The sequence below is a fragment of the Schistocerca gregaria genome, chromosome X (assembly GCF_023897955.1).
Source record: "Schistocerca gregaria isolate iqSchGreg1 chromosome X, iqSchGreg1.2, whole genome shotgun sequence".
In the NCBI taxonomy this organism is placed as follows: Eukaryota; Metazoa; Arthropoda; class Insecta; order Orthoptera; family Acrididae; genus Schistocerca; species Schistocerca gregaria.
Window position 1 is genome coordinate 26,852,833 of NC_064931.1, and position 20,946 is coordinate 26,873,778.

Here is a 20,946-nt window from a genome sequence, read left to right on the forward strand (position 1 = left end):
TAGCCCTCTCAAGGTGAGCATAGATAACCAAACTGATAAATCAGTTATATAAAGTAATAACTTTTGGTGCTAAATTATGAGCCACACATAAACCTACTCGTAACCGAATACACGTACGTCATTGCGGTGTGCTCGCAGCAGAAACAAGAATTTAGAGGCCTGGTGGAGCAAGAGGTTTTCATTAGTAGAATTCTGCCTTCAAGGATCGGAAGAATGATGAACTATATTTCTTATTGTATAGATACTGACTAACGTCTTGTGTTCAGTACCTAAGCTCTACACAACCTCTCATTCAATCAGAGCGTGTGACACTGTTGGTGGCGATTCATTTCTCCTATGGAGACAGTAAGTTTGGCAGCCTTTTTGGTGCTGTTCGAGAGCAAAAAGCTGTCTGCTCTCAACAGGTTTCAACCTACTCCTTCCATTTACTGCACATTCATCCAGAACAACGCAAATTCATCAATTTACTACCTAAGCAGACACTGCAGCTACTCAACCGATGCAGACACATAACTGAAAATAGACAATGTCAAACACATCCATCAGCAGTTACATAGTGAGAAGAGCAATCACGACTTACGAAGAACAATGGCGAATATGGGATTGAATTTTTGTGTCAAAGACGGTGTCAGCATCGATACACACGACCTAAAACGAACAGATGTGGCCATGAAAATGATTACAGAACTTAAAATGTACGTCACATATAAAAGATATTATTGCAGTAGAAGTCGGACACAAGTCCAATTACGTTATTGTAATACTCCCATGGTCTTTCGTCATTAAGGATAATGTTTTTATGGAAGGTTGGTGGTCGAGACAACATCTTATGAAAAGCGTTTAGTCGTCGCTTTCCTTCAGCCTGCATCAGTTGATGGCTGTGAGGCATTATAGAGCAATGTAATAGTGGATCTGTGTTATGATGGGTTAGCACAGAATGAAAATGACGAAAGTTAGGACACTCCTATCGAAGACTTCCAAGAAGTCACCAAGATTTTCGTTACCAAACGGCTGGTGGATTTCCACCAGTAATGAATATTGCCCTTTCTTCAGCGTAAGTTAAATCTGAACTGTGCCTCTGACACACTGTTTGGTGACCAGGAACCGCACGCTTTCGTCTCCAACCACACGCCATTTTCTGTTCGAGTTCAGCGAAAGAAAATTTCTTTCGTCTCCACGTTTAAAGCTCCCCATAGATTCTTACGTGGTGAACGTTACATCGAATGTGCGAGTTACTACATTCGGCCTCAGAAACGACTTCTTCTGTCTCTATAAATAATCAATATAACAACACAAGTATGACAAAATTCTTACCTTTAGGCAGAATTTATCGGCCGTTCAGTTCTTGTGTTTTGAAATATGCAAGAGAGATGTAACAATTTGTAAAAGAAGGCAGTTCACCAATTAATGTCTCGTCTGCTACAAGAAAGGATGCTTAATCTTTACTACCTCGTCGACAGTGACTTCATTAGAGATAGAGCCTTAGCTCGATTGGTCATGGACGAGGAAGGAAATCGGCCACAGCTTGTCGAAGGAAATACTTTAGGGAAGAAACAGGAAACTGAGATCAGCCTAGACGGACACACGGAGATCTGAATCCCCATTCTCCTTCTTATGTATCTAATATTTTAATAAATGCACCGTTATTGGTGCCATGACGTGCTGGTGCTCGACGTAACCGGTTCAAACCATGGTGATTTATTGCCAGTATTTTACCGACAATAGACGTTTAAAGGCTCTGGCCCCCTGACCGGGCGCTAGTCTCAGGACTCTGAGTGGGTCTAGTAAGGTAAGGTCGTCTGATACTGTTGACGGTAATCAGCGTGTCGCGTGGGGCTGTTGTATTCGGCAGCCACATTAGCGTTGACTGCCGAGAGTTGTAGGCTATCATCCAAGACCAGGTTTCACGCTTTCTGTTCTTTCTCCCCATCATGAACAGCACCCCACTCTACATGCATTCGTCGCAGTCAGTCATAGTGAGGTTACACTTAATTCAGCTGATACACACGTTTCTGAAATAATGTCAACCAGAAAGGCTTGCACCAGGAGGTAGAGACAACATAATGAATATAATGCATCCTCGCTCAGTTACTTACTACAGAAGGTTTGCATTACCTTTCTTCGACATGTGGGTAATGTGACAAATGGATACTTGTATCAAACGAATCACTATGATGAGTTTACTATACTGCTGTATCAGTGTTACCATAGATGTGAATGGAAAGAAATGGAAGGTTGAAACACTTCAGGCACATACCCTGACGGAAATGAAAAGTGTTATACCATGAAACCTTGATCGAACGATACGAAACAGCTACTCCAATATTTCTATGACTTTAGGCCGTGGTAATCAAAATCATGTCCTTTTGCGAACTTATTTTCATTATTTTCAGTACTCAAACAAACCATTCCTTTAGATGAGGGATGGTGTGAGTACATGATCGCTGTTGGGTATCTCCAGCGTTACTGGAACTTTTCAAGTGGAGATCGCAACTAACACGCTACTTATGGCCTTATTTCTGTTATTGAGAAAGATCGACTATCTGCAATGAATGTCACAAGAGCACAATACTGACAGATTGCACAGCTGCCTGTAGTGCATTACTGTAGAACGAATGGTAAGGAGGTGGACTAAAGATACCATTGTGGCAAAAGAGTCAATACGGGCCCTTCCAGATGGACTACACTACCAGTAGCTCGTAGGCTTGCTCACTGGCTCTGTCTAATAGACGGATTATGCTGAGGTCACCAAAGCGATGGGACGAAGATATGGACATATGGACAGATACAGATGAAGGTAGTTTCGCGTGCACGAAATATAAGAGGGCAGTGCATTGGCGGAGCTGTTATTTGTACTCAGGTGAAAAGGAACCCGACGTGATAATGGAGGCACGACGGGAATTAACAGACTCTGAAGGCGGAATGGTAGTTGGTGCTAGACGCATCGGGCATTCAGTTTTGAAAATGTTAGGGAATTCAGTATTCAGAGTATCAGGAGTTTACCGAGGAAAACAAATTTCAGGTATTACCCGTCGCCACGGACAACGCAGTAGCCGACTGCGTTGGACAGGATCTTGTGGTCCAACTGAACCAATAATTGGAAACGGTTATGTTCGGCTACTACGATGGAATTTTTATGGGCCCGCATCTCGTGGTCGTGCAGTAGCGTTCTCGCTTCCCACGCCCGGGTTCCCGGGTTCGATTCCCGGCGGGGTCAGGGATTTTCTCTGCCTCGTGATGGCTGGATGTTGTGTGATGTCCTTAGGTTAGTTAGGTTTAAGTAGTTCTAAGTTCTAGGGGACTGAAGACCATAGATGTTAAGTCCCATAGTGCTCAGAGCCATTTGAACCAATTTTTATGGATGACAATGCGCCGTGGCACCAGGACAAAATTGTTCGTAACTGGATTGAAGGACATTCTGGGCAATTCGAGCGGATTATTTGACCACCCAGACCGCTCTACATGAATTCCATCGAACATTTACGGGACATAATCGAGAGGTCAGTTTGTGCAATTATGGATGACTATAGAGGCAATATCTCTACAAGGGACTTCTAACAACGGGTAGAGTCAAAGCGGCGTCGAATTGCTGCACTACGCTGGGTAAGACTAGGTCCCACACAGTATTAGCAGGCAGCTCAAGTCTTTTGCTACTTCATTGCACAGTAGCCGATATCCGGTTAGATGCTACACGCCTGCGAAGAGATTACCTGTATCTGGATTCTCATCTCGGGCTACCTTGCTCCTTTACCGCTGACACCAACCCACACACAAAAGATATTTGCTTGTTGTTAATTCAGAGTCCACTTGGTCACTGATTGGCATTTTTTGGGGTTCAGTGATGACCCCCTCTTCTGTTTGTGACGGTCATATTCACGCCGACGTGTCCATAGACGACATGGCGAAAGGTTACACGAAGCACCGATTCTCGAGACCAATACTTTAAATCATTTTGCGGTAAGCAATTGGATATGACAACTCGACTGATATGGTAAGTGTTGATCGTTCAATGCTTATCAGTATGTGGTAAGAATGGTTAACACATTTATATTCTTCATGACGTGGGTACTAAATGATATAGTCCAGCATTATAACTCAAGACTCAGTACTGCACTCCACAACAGAAACTCCCCGAGGAATGTACGTATAAGTGACTGACGTGTAGTTCCTTATCAGCCTCCAGCCATTCGGACGCAATTTGGTTCCATGCTACGGGGAGTACAAGAATGTATTCGTGCCTCAGGTCGTCAAACCTCAGGCTAACATTGATGATGGCGTCAGTTCCGAATCGAATGAAAGTTTAATCGTTTAACACCCTTATTGTGATGAAACTCTCCACAATGTCTGGTAAGCATCGGACTCCCGCTTCACGGTGTAACGCTTTCAATTTCTGTCATTGTATTGTACTCCTTTAGGAAGCGACAACTGGAGCTCTGAGGCTATCGAGCCATTTCAATAGAGAATTTAGTACTAATAGGTCGCACGACCGTGCTTCATCGTACGTTGCACATGCATTCGTCATTCAAGCAGTACCACCCTCACACCTAGTCATCACGTGGGTGCTTAGAATGCACAGCAGTTGAAAAACTTCAGAAACCCATTTGATCACGAAAGAGAATGGGTTTCTCAAGCGGAACGGGCAGCGCGCGCCTGCACAGGCCCTGTAGCGTCAGCTGCGCTTCTGCCTTTCCCCTCTTCGCAAGCTGTCCGCCTCTTCCTGGCGTGTACACAGCCTGCCTTAACGAATTTACTCAGCCGCTGCCCGCAGGGAAAGCTGGCAGCGCCTGCACCAACTCTGCGAGCACAACTTCCAAATCGCCACGCCACCTGTCTGTGTTTCCTAATGCGACTCGTACGACACACCTGAAATGATAGGAATTAGTCGTAGAAACGCATTAAATATTTCCGGAATTACAGTTTAAGTTCGCATGGCAGCGGTCAGCTAAAAAATACAAAAAAAAATTTTGTTAGTTACATGAACGTGTGCCGGCCGGTTCTAGGGGCTTCAGTCTGCAACCACGCGACCGCTACGGTCGCAGGTTAGAATCCTGCCTCGGGCATGGATGTGTGTGATGTTAGGTTTAAGTAGTTCTAAGTTCTAGGGGACTGATGACCTCAGATGTTAAGTCCCGTAGTGCTCAGAGCCATTTGAACCATGAACGTGTTACGAAATGGGGAACAAAAGCGACGGCATATTCCATTACTGTTCACGGTAGGAGGTTGGAATACTGTTGGCTCAGCTTACTGAATTTACATACTGCGGTCTCGTCCCTTTACGTCGCTTCGGAGGGTAATAAATACTGACATGTAGCACTAGGCACTGAAAATGACGCCGCAGGATGGTGCTCGTTTATCGTCTAACTTACACTGAAGACCCAAAGAAACTGGTACACCTGCCTAATATCGTGTATGGCCCCGTGAGCACGCTGAAGTGCCGCAATATGACGTGGCATAGACTCGACTAGTAGCTGAAGAAGTGCTGGAGGGTACTAACACGACGGATCGTGCAGGGCTCTCAATAAATCCGTAAGAGTACGAGGGAGTGGACATCTCTTCTGAACAGCACGTTGCAAGGTATCCCAGATATACTCAATAATGTCTGTCTCTGGTGAGTATGGTGGCCAGCGGAAATTTTTAAACTGAGAAGAGAGTTCTTGGAGGCACTCTGCAGCATTTGTGGACGTGTGGGATGTTTCATTGCCCTACTGGAATTGCCCGAGTTCGTCGGAATGCACAATGGGCATGAATGGATGCAGGTGATCAGACAGGATGCTTACGCACGTGTCACCTGTCAGAGTCGTTTCTAGACGTATCACGGGTCCTATATCATTCCAACTGCACACTCGCCACACCGTTGAACACAGTCCTCTGCTGACGTGCAGGGTCCATGGATCCACGAGATTTTTTCCATACCTGTACACGTGCATCCGCTCGATACAATCTGAAACGAGACTCGTCCGACCAGCCAACCTGTTTAGAGTCATCAACAGTCCAATGTCGGTGTTGATGGGCCCAGGCACGTAAAGCTTTGTGTCGTGCAGTCATCAAGGGTACATGAGTGGGCCTTCGACTCCGAAAGCCCATATCGATGATGTTTCGTTGCATGGTTCCGAAGCTGTCAGTTGTTGATGGCCCAGCATTGAAATCTGCAGCAATTTGCGGAGGAATTGCACTTTGGTCACGTTGAACGATTCTCTTCAGTCGTCGTTGGTCTCGTTCTTGCAGGATCTTTTTCTGGGAGCAGTGATGTCGGAGATTTGTTGTTTTACCGGATTCCTGATATTCACGGCACACTCGTGAAATAGTCGTACGGGAAAATCCCCCTTCATCGCTACCTCGCAGACGCTGTATCCCATCGCTCGTGCGCCGACTATAGCATCACTTTCATACTCACTTAAATCTTAATAACCTGCCACTGTAGCAGCAGTAAACAATATAAAAACTGCGTCAATCACTTGTTGTCTTACATGGGCGTTGCCCACCGCAGCGCCGTATTCTGTCTGTTTACGTCTCTCTGTATTTGAATACGCATATCTATACCAGTTTCTTGGCGTCTCAGAATATATCGAGGTGATTAGAGATGAAAAAAGCATTAGTTCAGCTGGAGAAAGACGGCATAACAGTCTACTGCAGCCGTTTTTTCGAAATAAATGTGGTAAAACTAATTCAGAAGGATTGTACTTCAGTTGGAACATCGTTTCTGAAAATGCGATTTTACTTTTAATGGTTGCACATGACGGTTTTAGTGGTCTTGGGCCAGGGTACATTGATCAGGCCTGTAAATTTGATCTTTGTATAAACACTAAGTAGTAAATAAAAGTGACCCTTTGAAAATGTAAATAAACGTGAAATGTGTCCCTAATACAGATGTTGTGTTCAGGACACCACACATTAGAAAATGCACGTTTAGTCAGAGTTAGTGAAGTAACAGTGAGTCATTGACTCTTTTCTTATGGAAAGAGTATTAGGGTTTAACGGTCCGTGGATAACGAGATCATTAGCGACGGAGCACAAATTTTGATTGTATCGAAGACGGGGAAGGAAACCAGTAATGTCCTTTTAAAGGACCTATCCCAGCACTTGCCTTACATGATGTAGGGGAATTGAGAAAAACCTGAACCTCGAAGGTCGGAAGCGGATCTGAGCCGTCGTCTACAGTCTGGAACCACGCGACCGCTACGGTCGCAGGTTAGAATCCTGCCTCGGGCATGTACGTGTGTGATGTCCTTAGGTTAGTTAGGTTTAACTAGTTCTAAGTTATAGGGGACTGTTGACCTCAGAAGTTAAGTCCCATAGTACTCAGAGCCATTTGAACCATTTTTTGAGCCGTCGTCCTCACGAAAGCGAGTTTAGTGTACTAACCATTGCGCCACCTCGCTCTGCTTCACTCATTATTCAAATGTCGGACGTTTCGTTTACACATGGGGAACGTAAATATTTGTTTTAATTATCAAAGACAGATAGTAAGCCCAGCTTTGCGTGACCACGAAAACGTGTAATCATAAGCAATTGTGCTTTAGAATCAGATCTATTCTGTAACGCCTCACAACAGCTTTTCGGTATCGGCTCATACCATGCGTAGTAAAATATTCAGGAGGAACTGAAGATTAAAAATAGTTAGACAGTGTTTTGACAGGAAATAAGAATGTACTAAAACACCCCAAAAGTAATTCTAAATCGAATTTGCTATTAACAAACTGTTCTGGGCACTTCCATTTCCATTAACCTTCTGAGCACACTTTCTATACGTCTACATTTCTGTTTGCGTTTCTCGCTGTAGTAATGAGTTACTGTGCGTAGCTAAGGCTAGCGGCGTTAGGTTCTCGTTTATGGCTCACGAATCGCTGCTCTGTAACCATAGTCTGCCCACTCCCGTATAGACTCTGGTTAGTCTGATTTATTATGTCTGACTATGTAATATTTTATGATTGTGGCCCGATGATTCCTTTATGAGTCAATGTAAATCGATTTTCAACTGTAAATAGGGATTTTCTATGAAAAAGCTCTTACTTTACTCTGTTAGGTTCTTTTTCTTATGAGTCTCATACGGGAAATGACCATCCACCAATTAATTACTGCTACACTGGCCTGATTTGGATAGGTATCTCTGTCGTTAATCAAACATATCGCACTGGAGATTACCTGGTAACAAGTCATAAAAGGCTTTCCCAAGCAGTGCACCACTGAAATTGACACTTCCTAGCATGTTTCCAGACTAACATGAAAACAGTTAAAAAAAATTTTCAGTGCTGATTCGAAGTGTATACAGAGATATCGTATATAGCCTTCAGTTTACAGTAAATCAGCTGTTTTTCTGTTTTTTGCCCTGATTGTACAGGGACAATCAGCTTGACAAATATACGAGTATGTCAGTTTAGTATCTACGCCAGTGGATGTTCATACAAATGAGCTGGAGTGGGTCTCGCGGCAGAAATGCGAGGACAGTTATCATGGCTACGCGCGTGGGGCGAAAGTACGGCCTAACCTGCTGACGCAGGCGTTTACTTGTCGGCGGCGATAGACCTGGGCAGTCGGTTCTTACGCTGATATCGACTAACACGCACCTCACTCACCTAGACTCCGAACAGCACCGTGCGCTTGTTTCCGCGTGCTAGTTGCTTCGATCTTTCCCGCTGGTCGGGTTTGTGGTTTCTCCGTGCTTGTCTCTGGAGCTGGTAACGAAATATATATCAATTTATCGACGATATCCCCAAAAAGTCTTCTCCCTGATATATCGATATCAAAACAGCATTATAGAGTGCCGATATTTCTATTTTATAAAATATCTTTTCATAATTTCCGGTAACTATTGGAAGTTGTTCCTTTCAAATTGTAGTAGAACATAATATTACTTTCACTGTGTGAAGGAGTCTTACTGCTTTTTGAGCTTTCGTCACGTCCAATCTTTTTCTTTGACTGTGTGATGCATACATACATGGCACGAAAGAAGAAGTCCGAATGCACTGGGTGGTGGCGGTATGGACGAAATAACAAAATATGTGTTGTGAAGGAATAGCATACAGTCTAGTTAAGAAACAATTTTAACGCAACTAGTGTAATGTTTTTTCACACTGACATTCTTCAAAAATAGTGGCTGAAAATGATGAACAGAATTATAAATGACAAGATTGGTCTTTCCAGTGAGCGGAGACATGTGAGGGTAATGCTGATGTAATCTGTGCTCGGGGCTACCAACAGAAATTGCGTTTACCTTCACCACCCAGTTTTGACACTACAACTGCTAGGTTTCTGGCATTGGCAGAAATTAAAAAAAACAGACAGGAAAGTGGACGTGAAGTGATCCAGACAAATCCGAAATCTGACAAAGACGAACGACGGACCTATCGGAGACCTTTTATTGCGCCACTTTACATACAGTTTCCATTGTTACGAAAGTGGTTATCGCCTAGTAAGAACATGCATCCTTTCCCTTTCACTTATTGCTTTAAGGGGGATAGGCAGGCTGTTAGCTTGTTGATGTCTAATAATAAATCAATACTTAAATTTACAACTTTTAAACCGGCAGAATATTTACAATGCGCACCCGATTTTTTTATTGACCGGTAAGTCGATATTCTTTACCGTTGATATATCGATATGTCGGTACTTTTTCTGATACATAGAGAGCCGACATATATGCAATGCTGGCAGGAGCAGTTGCTCCTCCAGAAAAAACTTAGCTGCAGCAGGAGCAGACACAGGAGCTGTTCACTCAGAAAGCAGAGTTGATCCAATGGGGAGGCTCTTTTCCAACCAACCGAGACGCCGTACGGAGCTTTCGACGAGTCTATGGTGAGGTGGGAGACTTACTTGCACCAGTTCTTGCTGCGCTACCGAGTAAGGTGTATCGCTGATCTAATTGATAAGGCCGCCTTTTTATTATTCAGCCCTCTACCGAATCTGAGGATCTCAACTTTGAGGAACTCTGTCAGTAGCTCGCCGCGCGGAGTGGTTGCGCGGTTTAAGGCGTCATGTCACGAACTGCGCGGCCCCTCCCGCCGGAGGTACAAGTCCTCCCTCGGACATGCGTGTGTGTGTTGTTCTTAGCATAAGCTAGTTTAAGTAGTGTGTAAGTCTAGGGACCTATGACCTAAGCGGTTTGATCCCTAAGGAATTCACTCTTATTGGAACATTTTGTCCCACCTATTTCACGATAATACAAAACGAACTGCTCTTCTTCGAATTTTTTCGATGTCCTTCGTCAGTCCTATCCAATACGGACCATGCAGTAATTTCGACGTCAAACCCATGTAGTGGCGGCATGGTTGCAGTTTAACCAGTACCACAAGCACCCTGGGCAGTCCAGTCTGCAAGGTGTCTCGTGCAAGTGTCGGTTTGAATGTCCCCAGTGTGCTACCTCGTAGCCGGACTCCCTAATTAGGGATGTGACCATCTGATTAGCACCCGACCCTTACATCTGCACCGGCACCTACATGATTACTTGCGATTCACAGTTACGTTCCTGGCAGAGGGCTCATTGAACCACCTTCCGGCTATTTCTCTACCGTTCCTCTTTGGAACAGCGCGCGAAAAAGAAGAAAACTTAAATCTTTCCGTGCTAGCTCTGATTTCTCCTACTTTGTTATGATGATCACTCCTCGCTATGTAGGCGGGCGCCAACAAAATATTATACCACTCTGCTTAGAAAGTTGGTAATTGAAATTCAATGAGAAAATCCTGACGCAGTGGCAAACGCCTTTGTTTTAATTATTGCCATCCCAGTTCGCAAATGATACCCGTGGCACTCTCCCACGTATTTCGCGATAATACAAAACGAACTGCTCTTCTTCGAATTTTTTCGATGTCCTTCGTCAATCCTATCCGATACGGATCCTACACCGCACAGAATTAGGCTTCTCAAGAAGAGGGCCGACAAGCGTAGCCTACGCAGTCTCTTTAGTAGATCTGTTACATTTTCTAGATGTTCTGCCAATAAGGCACAGTCTTTAGTTTTCCTCCCGCACAATATTATCTGTGTAATCGTTCCAGTTGAAGTTATTCGTAACTGTAATACACACAGTCTTTGGTTTGCCTCCCCCACAATATTATCTATGTGATCGTTCCAGTTGAAGTTATTCGTAACTGTAATACATAAGTACGTAATTGAATTTACAGCCTTTACATTTATGTGTTTTATCTTGTAACCGAGATTTAGAGGATTCCTATTAGTGCTCCTGTGGATGACTTCACATTTTTCATTATTTAGAGTCAATTGTCACTCTTCGCACTATACAGATATCTTATCTAAATCGTTTGACCATTTGTTTGATCATCTGATGATTTTACAAGATGGTAAATCACGGCATCATCTGCAAACAACCTAAGAGTGTCTCCTAAACCGTTTGTAGAGATCATGATCAACAGAGGGCCTATAACACTTCCTTGGGGAACGCCAGATATTACTTCTATTCTACTCGATTACTATAAACTGTGACATTTCTGATGGGAAATCACGAATCCAGTCGCATGACTGAGACGATACTCCATAGACACGCAATTTGATTAGAAGTTGCTTGTGATGAACGGTGTCCTTCTGGGAATCTATTTGACATCTCCTCCCGATCAGCACTCATTAATTCGTGACAATAGAGAGCTATTTGTGTTTTAGAAGAACACGTTCACAACAGAATCCAGCATTTGACTGCTGCCTCGTTTCACCTGGCTTCTGTCTCACAGGTTGACTGATTAGTGCAAACTTTTAAAACCCAAAAATGAAGCCCATGTCTAGCACGTACCCCAATGATGTACTGTCTAGCTTTCTGGAAATGTAGATGGCGACTGCCATTAAAAGGTGGAATGTTCCATGGGTGTCAACCACACAACCTCTTGGAACAGTTACACCCTGAGTCGCATGCCCCAGAATGTGGCAGCCTGCTGTGTTTCCCTTATGGGATGTCTGCTCTTTTGTCTGGCAGCAGGGGAGACTGCTGGGAGTTGTGGTGGACCACAGAGGTGGGCATTCGTTCGTGGTGAATGTTGGTCAGGAAAGCTGATCCATCTTTTTGATCGCTCATCACCTATTGGAGCCGCTGTCTCTTATCCAGCTAAGCCTCCCTGTAGGAGGCTCCCAATTGTTGCAATGTGCACACCTGCTACTGCCCCCATTCCTTCCACCTCATCCCTACTTCCACGGAACAGAGCGCCAGAGGTGATCGCTCCTGGGACTTCCTATGCTGAGTCCGTAAACATAGACCCTGTGCCCTCCACTCACAAATGGATGAGTTCTCTCTCTCACTGATGCAAGTAGACCAATTGTTCCGTCAGTCTCCATAATCTTCCGCCGTTCTGAACTGGCCTTTCCAAGGAAAAATGTGTTTAACATACCTACCAGCAGATATACACTATGTGTTCAAAAGTATCCAGACATCCCAAAAACATACGTTCTTCATATTAGGGGCATAGTGCTGCCACCTGCTGTCAGATATTCCATAAAAGTGATCTCAGTAGTCATTAGACATAGTGAGAGAAGAATGGGGCGCTCCGCGGAACTCACGGACTTCGAACGTGGTCAGGGCGTCACTTGTGCCATACGTCTCCTCGCGAGATTTCCACACTCCTAAACATCCTTAGATCCATTGTTTCCGGTGTGATAGTGAAGTGGAAACTTGAAGCGACACGTACAGCACAAAAGCGTACAGGCCGACCTCATCTGTTGACTGGCAGAGACCGCCGACAGTTGGGGAGGGTCGTAATGTGTAATAGGCAGACATCGTCCGCCCCGTCTGCTGAGTGGTCAGCGTGACGGATTGCCGTCGTATGGGCCCGGGTTCCATTCCCGGTTGGGTCGGGGATTTTCTCCGCTCAGGGACTGGGTGTTGAGCTGTCTTCATCATCATTTCATCCCCATCGAGTGCGCAGGTTGTCCAATGTGGCGTCGAATGTAATAAGACCTGCACCAAGGAGGCTGTACCTGCCCCGCTAGGAGCCTCCGGGCCAATGACGTCAAACATTCTTTTCCATTTCCATAGGCAGACATCTGTTCAGACTGGCACACAAGAATTCATAACTGCACCGGGATCCACTGCAAGTACTATGACAGTTAGGCGTGAGGTGAGAATACTTGGATTTCATGGTCGAGCGGCTTCTCATAAGCCACACATCACGCCGGTAAATGCCAAACGACGCCTCACTTGGTGTACGGAAACACTGAACAGTGGAAAAACGTTGAGTGGAGTGATGAATCATGGTACACAATGTGGCGATCCGATGGCAGAGTGTGAGTATGGCGAATGCCCGGTGAACGTCATCTGCCAGCGTGCGTGGTGCCAACAGTAAAATTCGGAGGCAGTGGTGTTATGGTGTGGTCGTGTTTTTCATGAGGTGGGCTTGTACCCCTTGTTGTATTGCGTAGCACTATCACAGCATAGGTCGACACTGATGTTTCAAGCACCTTCTTGTTTCCTACTGTTGAAGAGCAATTCGGGGATGGCGATTGCATCTTCCAACACGATCGGGCACCTGTTCGTAATGCACGGGCTGTGGCGGCGTGTTTATATGACAGTAACTTCCCTGTAACTGACTGGCCTGCACAGAGTCCTGACCTGATTCATATAGAACACCTTTGGGATGTTTTGGAACGGTAACTTCGTGCCAGGCCTCACCGACCGACATCGATACCTGTCCTCAGTGAAAATCTCCGTGAAGAATGGGCAGCTATTCCCCAAGAAACCTTCCAGCATCTGATTGAACGTATGCCTGTGAGAGTGAAATCTGTTATCAAGGCTAAAGGTGGGCCAACACCATATTGAATTCCAGCGTTACTGAGGGAGCGCGCCACGAACTTGTAAGTCATTTTCAGCCAGGTGTCCGGATTCTTTTGATCACTGCTTGGAAAAAATCTGAACAGCAAAAAAATGGTTCAAATGGCTCTAAGCACTATGGGACTTACCATCTGAGGTCATCAGTCCCCTAGAACTCAGAACTACTTAAACCTAACTAACCTAAGAATATCACACACAGCTGTGCTCAAGCCAGGATTCGAACCTGCCGACGCAGCGGCAGCGCGGTTTCGGACTGAAGCGCCTTGAACCACTCTGTCACAACGGTCGGCTCTGAACACAAAAAAATAGTGTCTATTGTAGCGTAATGAAATTTCGGGAATACATTAGTCTACATATCATATTTAAGTGATTAAAGTTGCACAATAATAGACTGGTGAAAGCGCCAGGTAAGCCACTCCCTGCATGCGCAATGGTTGGTTGGTTGACTTGGAGGAGGGGACGATACAGTGAGGTCATTGTTCCCACCGGATTAGAGAAGGATGGAGAAGGAAGACGGCCATGCCATTTCAAAGGAACCATAAAGGTTCAAATGGTACAAATGGCTCTGAGCACTATGGGACTTAACATCTGTGGTCATCAGTACCCTAGAACTTAGAACTACTTAAACCTGACTAACCTAAAGACATCACACACATCCATGCCCAAGGTAGGATTCGAACCTGCGACCATAGCGGGAACCATCAAGGCACTTGTCTGAAGCGATTTAGGAAGATTATGGAACACCTAAATCAGGAAGGCAGAATGCAGCTTTGAACCGTCGTCCTGCTGAATGCGAGTCTAGTGTGTTAACCACTGCACCATCTCGCTCAATGCATGTGAAATGCTGGTACATTAATAACAGCTGTAAGCACCAGAATGTCAATCCAAGCATACATGTATTATATTGTACAGGTGCTAAATGTCAGTTTGTAGGATGGAGTTCCATGCCTATTGTACTCGGTCGGTGAATACATAACGCTGTTTGTGGATGTTGTCGTCCGATGTGTCCCATGTGCTCGATTGGAGACAGGTCTGGTAATCGAGCAGGCCAAGGCGACATGTCGACTCTCTGTAGAGTATGTTGGGATACAACAGCAGTAAGTGGGCGAACGTTATCCTGATGGAAACCACTCTCTGGAATGCTGTTCATGAACAGCAGTACAGTAGATCGAATCACCAGACTGACATTCAAATCTGCAGTGAGGGTGCATAGGATAACCACGGGAGTGCTCCTGCTTTCATACGAAATCGTGCGTGTCTAGCTTGCAGATAGGTTGGTTGCATCCCCTCAATTGGTCTCCAAACACACGGCCATCATTGACACTGAGTCAGAACCATCAGCAAACAGACCTCCACCCTGCCCCCCACTGATCTCTCGCTTGACACCACTGGAGTCGTAAATGGCGGTAGTTATGTAATGCACGCTACAGGGCGTCTGTCTTGGAGCTGCGCTTGAATAACCGATTTGTAACAGGTCATTGTGGTGCTAACTGCTGCTCAGATTGCTACTGAAGATGCAGTATGGTGCGCCAGAGATGTTCTTCCCTGCTGATAGTGCCAGATGGCCGTGCAGAGCCCGATCTTTTCGCGACCGTACATTCTCGTGACCACAGCTGCCAGCAATCATGTACGGTATCTACATTCCTGCCAAGTCTTTCCACTATGTCAGAGAAAGAACATTCAGCTTCTTGTCGTCGTATTACATGACTTCGTTCAATCTCAGTGAAGTGTTGATAATGGCGTCTTTGTCGCCTTAAAGGCATTCTCGAGTAACATCAACTCACCACCACTGTCTTACAGGTAACTAACGCTGACGACCGTTACAGCGTGTATGTAAGGCTAACCTGATCTGCAGCCTCATAGCGGCACTACTATTACGCGACTGGTGCGAAATATGAAGAGGTTTCATCTTTGAGATGCAGATATACACGTACCAACTTTCGTCTATGTCGCACAGCTCCTTCTTGGTGCCGCGATTTTTTTCTGTCAGTGTACGGAGGGACGCAGATGAGCTAACGTGGTTATCGGGTCAAAGTAGTTCAGAAAGCTCTCACGGGTGACACATGCCGAAAAGGCAGACACGCTGACAGTTCCTGGCGGCGAGGGGGTCAGTGAGTTCCGCTGAGATCGACTTACACGGACCTGGCTTCTGCATAGCGCCATGGTCGTGGTTTCACATACTAGTTGTTTGCCTCGTTCGAGCTGGTTGCACCTGTGCTTTTTCCGTGCCAGGCACTATGCCGTGTTTTGACACTCTGCTCCCCACAGATTAACTTCACGTCAAGTTTTCCCACTTTTGGGATTCAGCTGCATGGTTTCCCAGTCGACGGCCTATCGTCGACTAGAATAGTGACATTTGTGCCGACAGGAAGGTTTAACGGTGTTCTCGTGCTTGTGCAGATACGTAAGTTAGGAAACAGACATTCTATATTTCGATGATCCACACTCACAAACAAACATAAAATTTTTCACGAGATAATGCTTCCGCATCTATTTATTTAGTCAAAAGTAATTACAAATCTGAAGCCTCGTTATTAATTCCTCGTGGTATATAAAACCAGATATATGTAACTTTCTTACTGTTTGATATATGTAAGAAAAGGATCATACTTAACATGTCTCTAATTATGTAACATGACAGTCATGCTGCAGCGCAAGCAGTTATTTAGGTTCTACATGTTATGGTGCGGCTACTCGGCAGCCTGTAAAGACAAATTACGTTGTGTCTGTGTTCTGTTTCTCTCAACTGCCTGTCACCAATTTACATTTCCAGCATGTTACTCAAGGCTATTTATCAAATCAATACTAATTAGTAATGGAACAGTCGCCTGATAACTTCCTTGAGTTCTCTTCTGATTCAGCTCTCATGAAATAAAACTCATACATGAAGAGTTCTTATCATTCATAGATTTCTTTTTCATTAGTGTTTGTATTACATCCGTGCATTTAAGCACCCTAATAAGTCAAAGAGGAAACGTAAAGTTACAAACCTGAAGGAAGGAAATGGAAAAAAATACAATTAAATATATTTAAAAAGGCATTTAGCAGGTTAAAATATTAATAATAGTATAACAGTCACTTGCTTTAGTTAAGTTTACTACTGAAAATCAGGACATATTACTCGAATATAATAGGTGGTCGGTGTCAGAAAAAGTGACTGTAGCTGAGATGTATTAACGCATTGATGTAGGTCAAGTTAGGGCGAACATCCAAGTTCCTTATTGTCCACTCTGGTCACGAACATGCGTAATATGATTTACCTAGTATGTATTGATCCAACCTTAGTTGTTGGTTTAAGGATTCATCACATATTTTTCTCTCTTGTTAACACACAGCTGAAAATAGCGATGTATCTATGTCGCACATGTACCATTTCTCTATCCAAATGGTTGTATCATCAAGGAAGTTGCACAATGTCTGCAATAATATGTTGCCAACATATTTCTTGTTGCTGGTTCCGCCATTTAAACAGTAGATAGAGTGTCGTACCTAGATGATATTGTACCTAGGAACACACGATGATTTTTGGTAGGAACTTAAGTCTAGTGACAGATTTTAGAATCACATGAAGGAATCTGCACTAGAGACCACCCCGAGCACTTTCCACCATTTTCTACAGTTTTTGTTAGACATCAGGTTGTGTTTTGTGTATCATATGTAAACATACACTTCCTATTGCTGTACAGATCATTGAAGCTATTAGGAACATATTTTTGATTCTTTAGGTAGAGAGTTTTATGGTGAGTAAAATTCTACATAATTTTATATTTTTGGAATTATTTCTATAATATGGGGACGTCTAAGACATATTTTGTTGGTCGTGCACCACCTTGTGCCTTGAAACAGAAAAAGGTCTTTTATCATGGAACATGTGATACTTGCAAATGAACTGAGTTTCTTTAGTGTCTTAACAGTTTTACCTGTCTTGAATACAATTATATATGTTAGTTTCAAATAGCTTCTGTTTGAAGATATATTTGACTTGTAGCTGGAATTTGATAATACTTCTGCTTAATTTGATTTCATTTACTGATTATTGCAGTGTAGTAGAGTAATAACGTAACATATGGGCTATTAGGTAAAGTTCGTTTATGTATGTTCCTTCTATGCAACTAATTGAGGGCAGTTTGTTCGATGGTAAACCGAAAATATGATGGTATTAAGTACAGTATTCACAAGATTTCCTCGATTGCAAGTCTAACACGTGTGAGTGGTTCTGATCTGTCTTCCTACCACAGTTGCGCAAGGACGCTCTGTGAAATTGGCGTTCAGCTTACAGCCTGCAAGGTAGGAAGATACCATTTCACGCATGCAGAGTTCAGAAGGGTGCAGCAGTATGGACAATGATGTAATCAGACAATGATCGCAATGTCGGTTCCACTGCAATTTGCTGTAAAGGAAACGTTACCGCTGACAGAAATTAGCTTATGGGTTCAGGTGTAACTATATGTTAGCAAAGGACGAAAATCTTAGATTTTCATTGTTAAGGTTTATTTTTTCTCTAAGTATGACTTCATGACATAACAATGTTATCAAAAATACATAGAGAATGGTACAAATATTGATACTGGGTGTTCACAACTGTAAAGCGAAATTCCTAAATATTCTAAGGTTCTTTAATAGTAAGATGGTTGATGACCATACCTGTGGTTTGATAAAATACAAACAAATTAACTACATTTGGGGTTAGATATATCAATTAAGGAAAAAATGCACAGTTAAAATACTCAAAATTGAATGGTGGTAGTCAAAGAGCAATAAGAAAAAACTACACAGCCCAAACAATTTAATAACTTCAGGGTATAAAGCACTCTGTAGTGGCTGATCAATCCTTTTCATTAGATCGGATAACTCGCGTTTCTGCTTCAATTAAGCCCGATAATCATGAATATCTTTACTTACAGGTGATGGTTGAATGTACAAACAAATAACAGTAGAGACAGGTATGATGGTACTTCTGATTGTCAGTTGAATTTCACTTGCTGGCATAGCCTGAGCGGTGGCAGTGGCAGCTGCCGGCGTGAGCTGTCAACCTGAGAATCTATTCTGAATCTCTCTCTACTGTTAAACACCAGTCTGATACATTACCTACGTCTTCGGTGAAGCCGATACTTCTAGTTGATCCCTAGCTGAGTTCATTGGTATGGTACACGGTATTTGGCTGGAGTAGCGCGTACGCCATTGCCCTAAAATCGCTCTCAAGCGTTAACTGTCAGTGCTCGGTGCGATTCTCCATACCAGGAGACCTCGCAGTTTGATTCCTTATGAGTTAAAACCAGCCTGTGAATAGGTGTTCAGATAATGACTCTCGGAGTCGTCTCAGCGCGGCACCCCCTTGCTCAAACAATCGATGATTTCCTGCAAAAGAAAGAGCGAATTCTTCTCTCTACATTTGCCTCTATCAAAGCTGTTGGCCATGCATTTTCTTACTGGCCAATCAGAGCGTTCTTACTTGTTATAACTCCACCCATCAGAGTTTTTGTAGCCTATCACAGGCGTCGTTTCTTTCGTAGGGCAGAGTTTAACTTATGTTACGTAATACCAAGATAAACAGCTTTTTCTTTCATGGGAGTTTTAACACAGGTGGCTACAGTGACTCACCAATGTTTTGAGTTGGGCTTCTCCAGACGTTATTGCCATCTCTGGACGTGTTCCTGTAGATAAACGTTTCGAAGGGTCGTCGTTAAAAGCAGGGACAAGGGGGCTTTTGCCCCCTTGGTCTGCTCAACGGCTTCAGCATCTCATTATGTCCACTAGATGTCCCGCTGTGGATGTTTCAGCCAGCATGGAACGGGTGTTACCGTCGTAAAATTCTCCTTCCCTCAGAACTGCTTCTCATAGCTCGGGTCTGGGAAATTACTTGTGTGCGCCGGCCGCGGTGGCCGAGCGCTTCTAGTAGGCGCTTCAGTCCGGAACCGCGCGACTGCTGCTGTCACATGTTCGAATCCTGTAGTAGGGGACTGATAACCTCAGATATTAAGTCCCATAGAGCTCAGAGCCATTTGAACTATTTACTTGTGTGCAATTACTAGTGTGAGTGTTAGTGGTTTATATTCACGAAATGCCGGCTTGTTTATTCAATCTGCATATCAATAAAATTTATACAATTTCATGTAAGTATGTCGTGTAACATATCGATTTAACCAGACTTGTTTCAGAAATTCAATATAAGGTGTGTTATTTGTTTGACACCTTATGCAACGATTTTAATTTTCAATCGAAAATTTGTTCCTATGTATACAGGATGAAGAAAGCTTCACGTACTCGGACTTCACAGCGCGATTCCTCACATAGCAGCATTACAAAAATGTCTGTCACAAAATTTCGTCCTGCGCATATTTAGGGCATTAAATTGACCTTAAAGAGTGGAAATCTGGCATCACTTTAATCACCTGTACAGTAAAACCACTGATACCGTTACATGCAGACTACGTTTAGTAAATAAAAACAAATAGCTCTAGACCCAGATTCGTACCTTTGACCTTATGCATGTTACTCGAAAACGCTATCTACTCCACCACTTCCACAACATAGCACTGTCTGCTGACAAAGGCAGTTACCGGAAATGTCATTGTATGCTACCTGATTGCCAATCTTTAATGTCCATTTACTGCCTGAACTATGTGCAGGACAAAATTTTGTTAAGGACAGTTTTGTATTGCCAGTATGTGAGGAATGGCGCTGTTAAGTCCAAGTGTGTGAGTTTTTCTTCACCACATATAACCATGTTTCTCCCTGGAATATGTTTTCACATTTGGGGAACCTTTAATTTTCCGGGGTATTTTTGTAATGTCAAAGAAAGTCTGTAGAGCAGAAAACGTGAATTCCGTCATTTAAAAATGGAATAAGAAAATATATTAAACTTATGCTACAGGGATAGCTAGAAGCGAAAGACTACAACATGTTCCAAGACAGAACACCTATCCCTATTGTTTTATTCAATAACACCGTAAAGAGAGTAGCACATACTTCCAAATTTTGGGAGACCTTCATCTGGTAGTCCCCTCCTGCTCTGGTGAAGTGGTTTCACAACAAACAAAACTTTGAGGTAAATGTCGCCTCCCGGGAAAAGTAACTGATGCGAAGCATAAATGCGAAAGAAATTCATCCAAACAGTTGCAATGTGCAACGTTTATGAGAGGCGCAGACTGTGTTTATGAATGGTACTCGAATTTCATTGCTAGCC

At 43.7% G+C, this 20,946-nt stretch overlaps 1 protein-coding gene across 4 annotated transcripts in view; it reads right to left on the reverse strand.

Annotated features, from left to right (window-relative positions):
- The window catches only part of LOC126297701 (glycoprotein 3-alpha-L-fucosyltransferase A-like), a 663,635-nt gene that overhangs the window by 594,128 nt on the left and 48,561 nt on the right, over window positions 1-20,946 (reverse strand). The window lies entirely within an intron of this gene.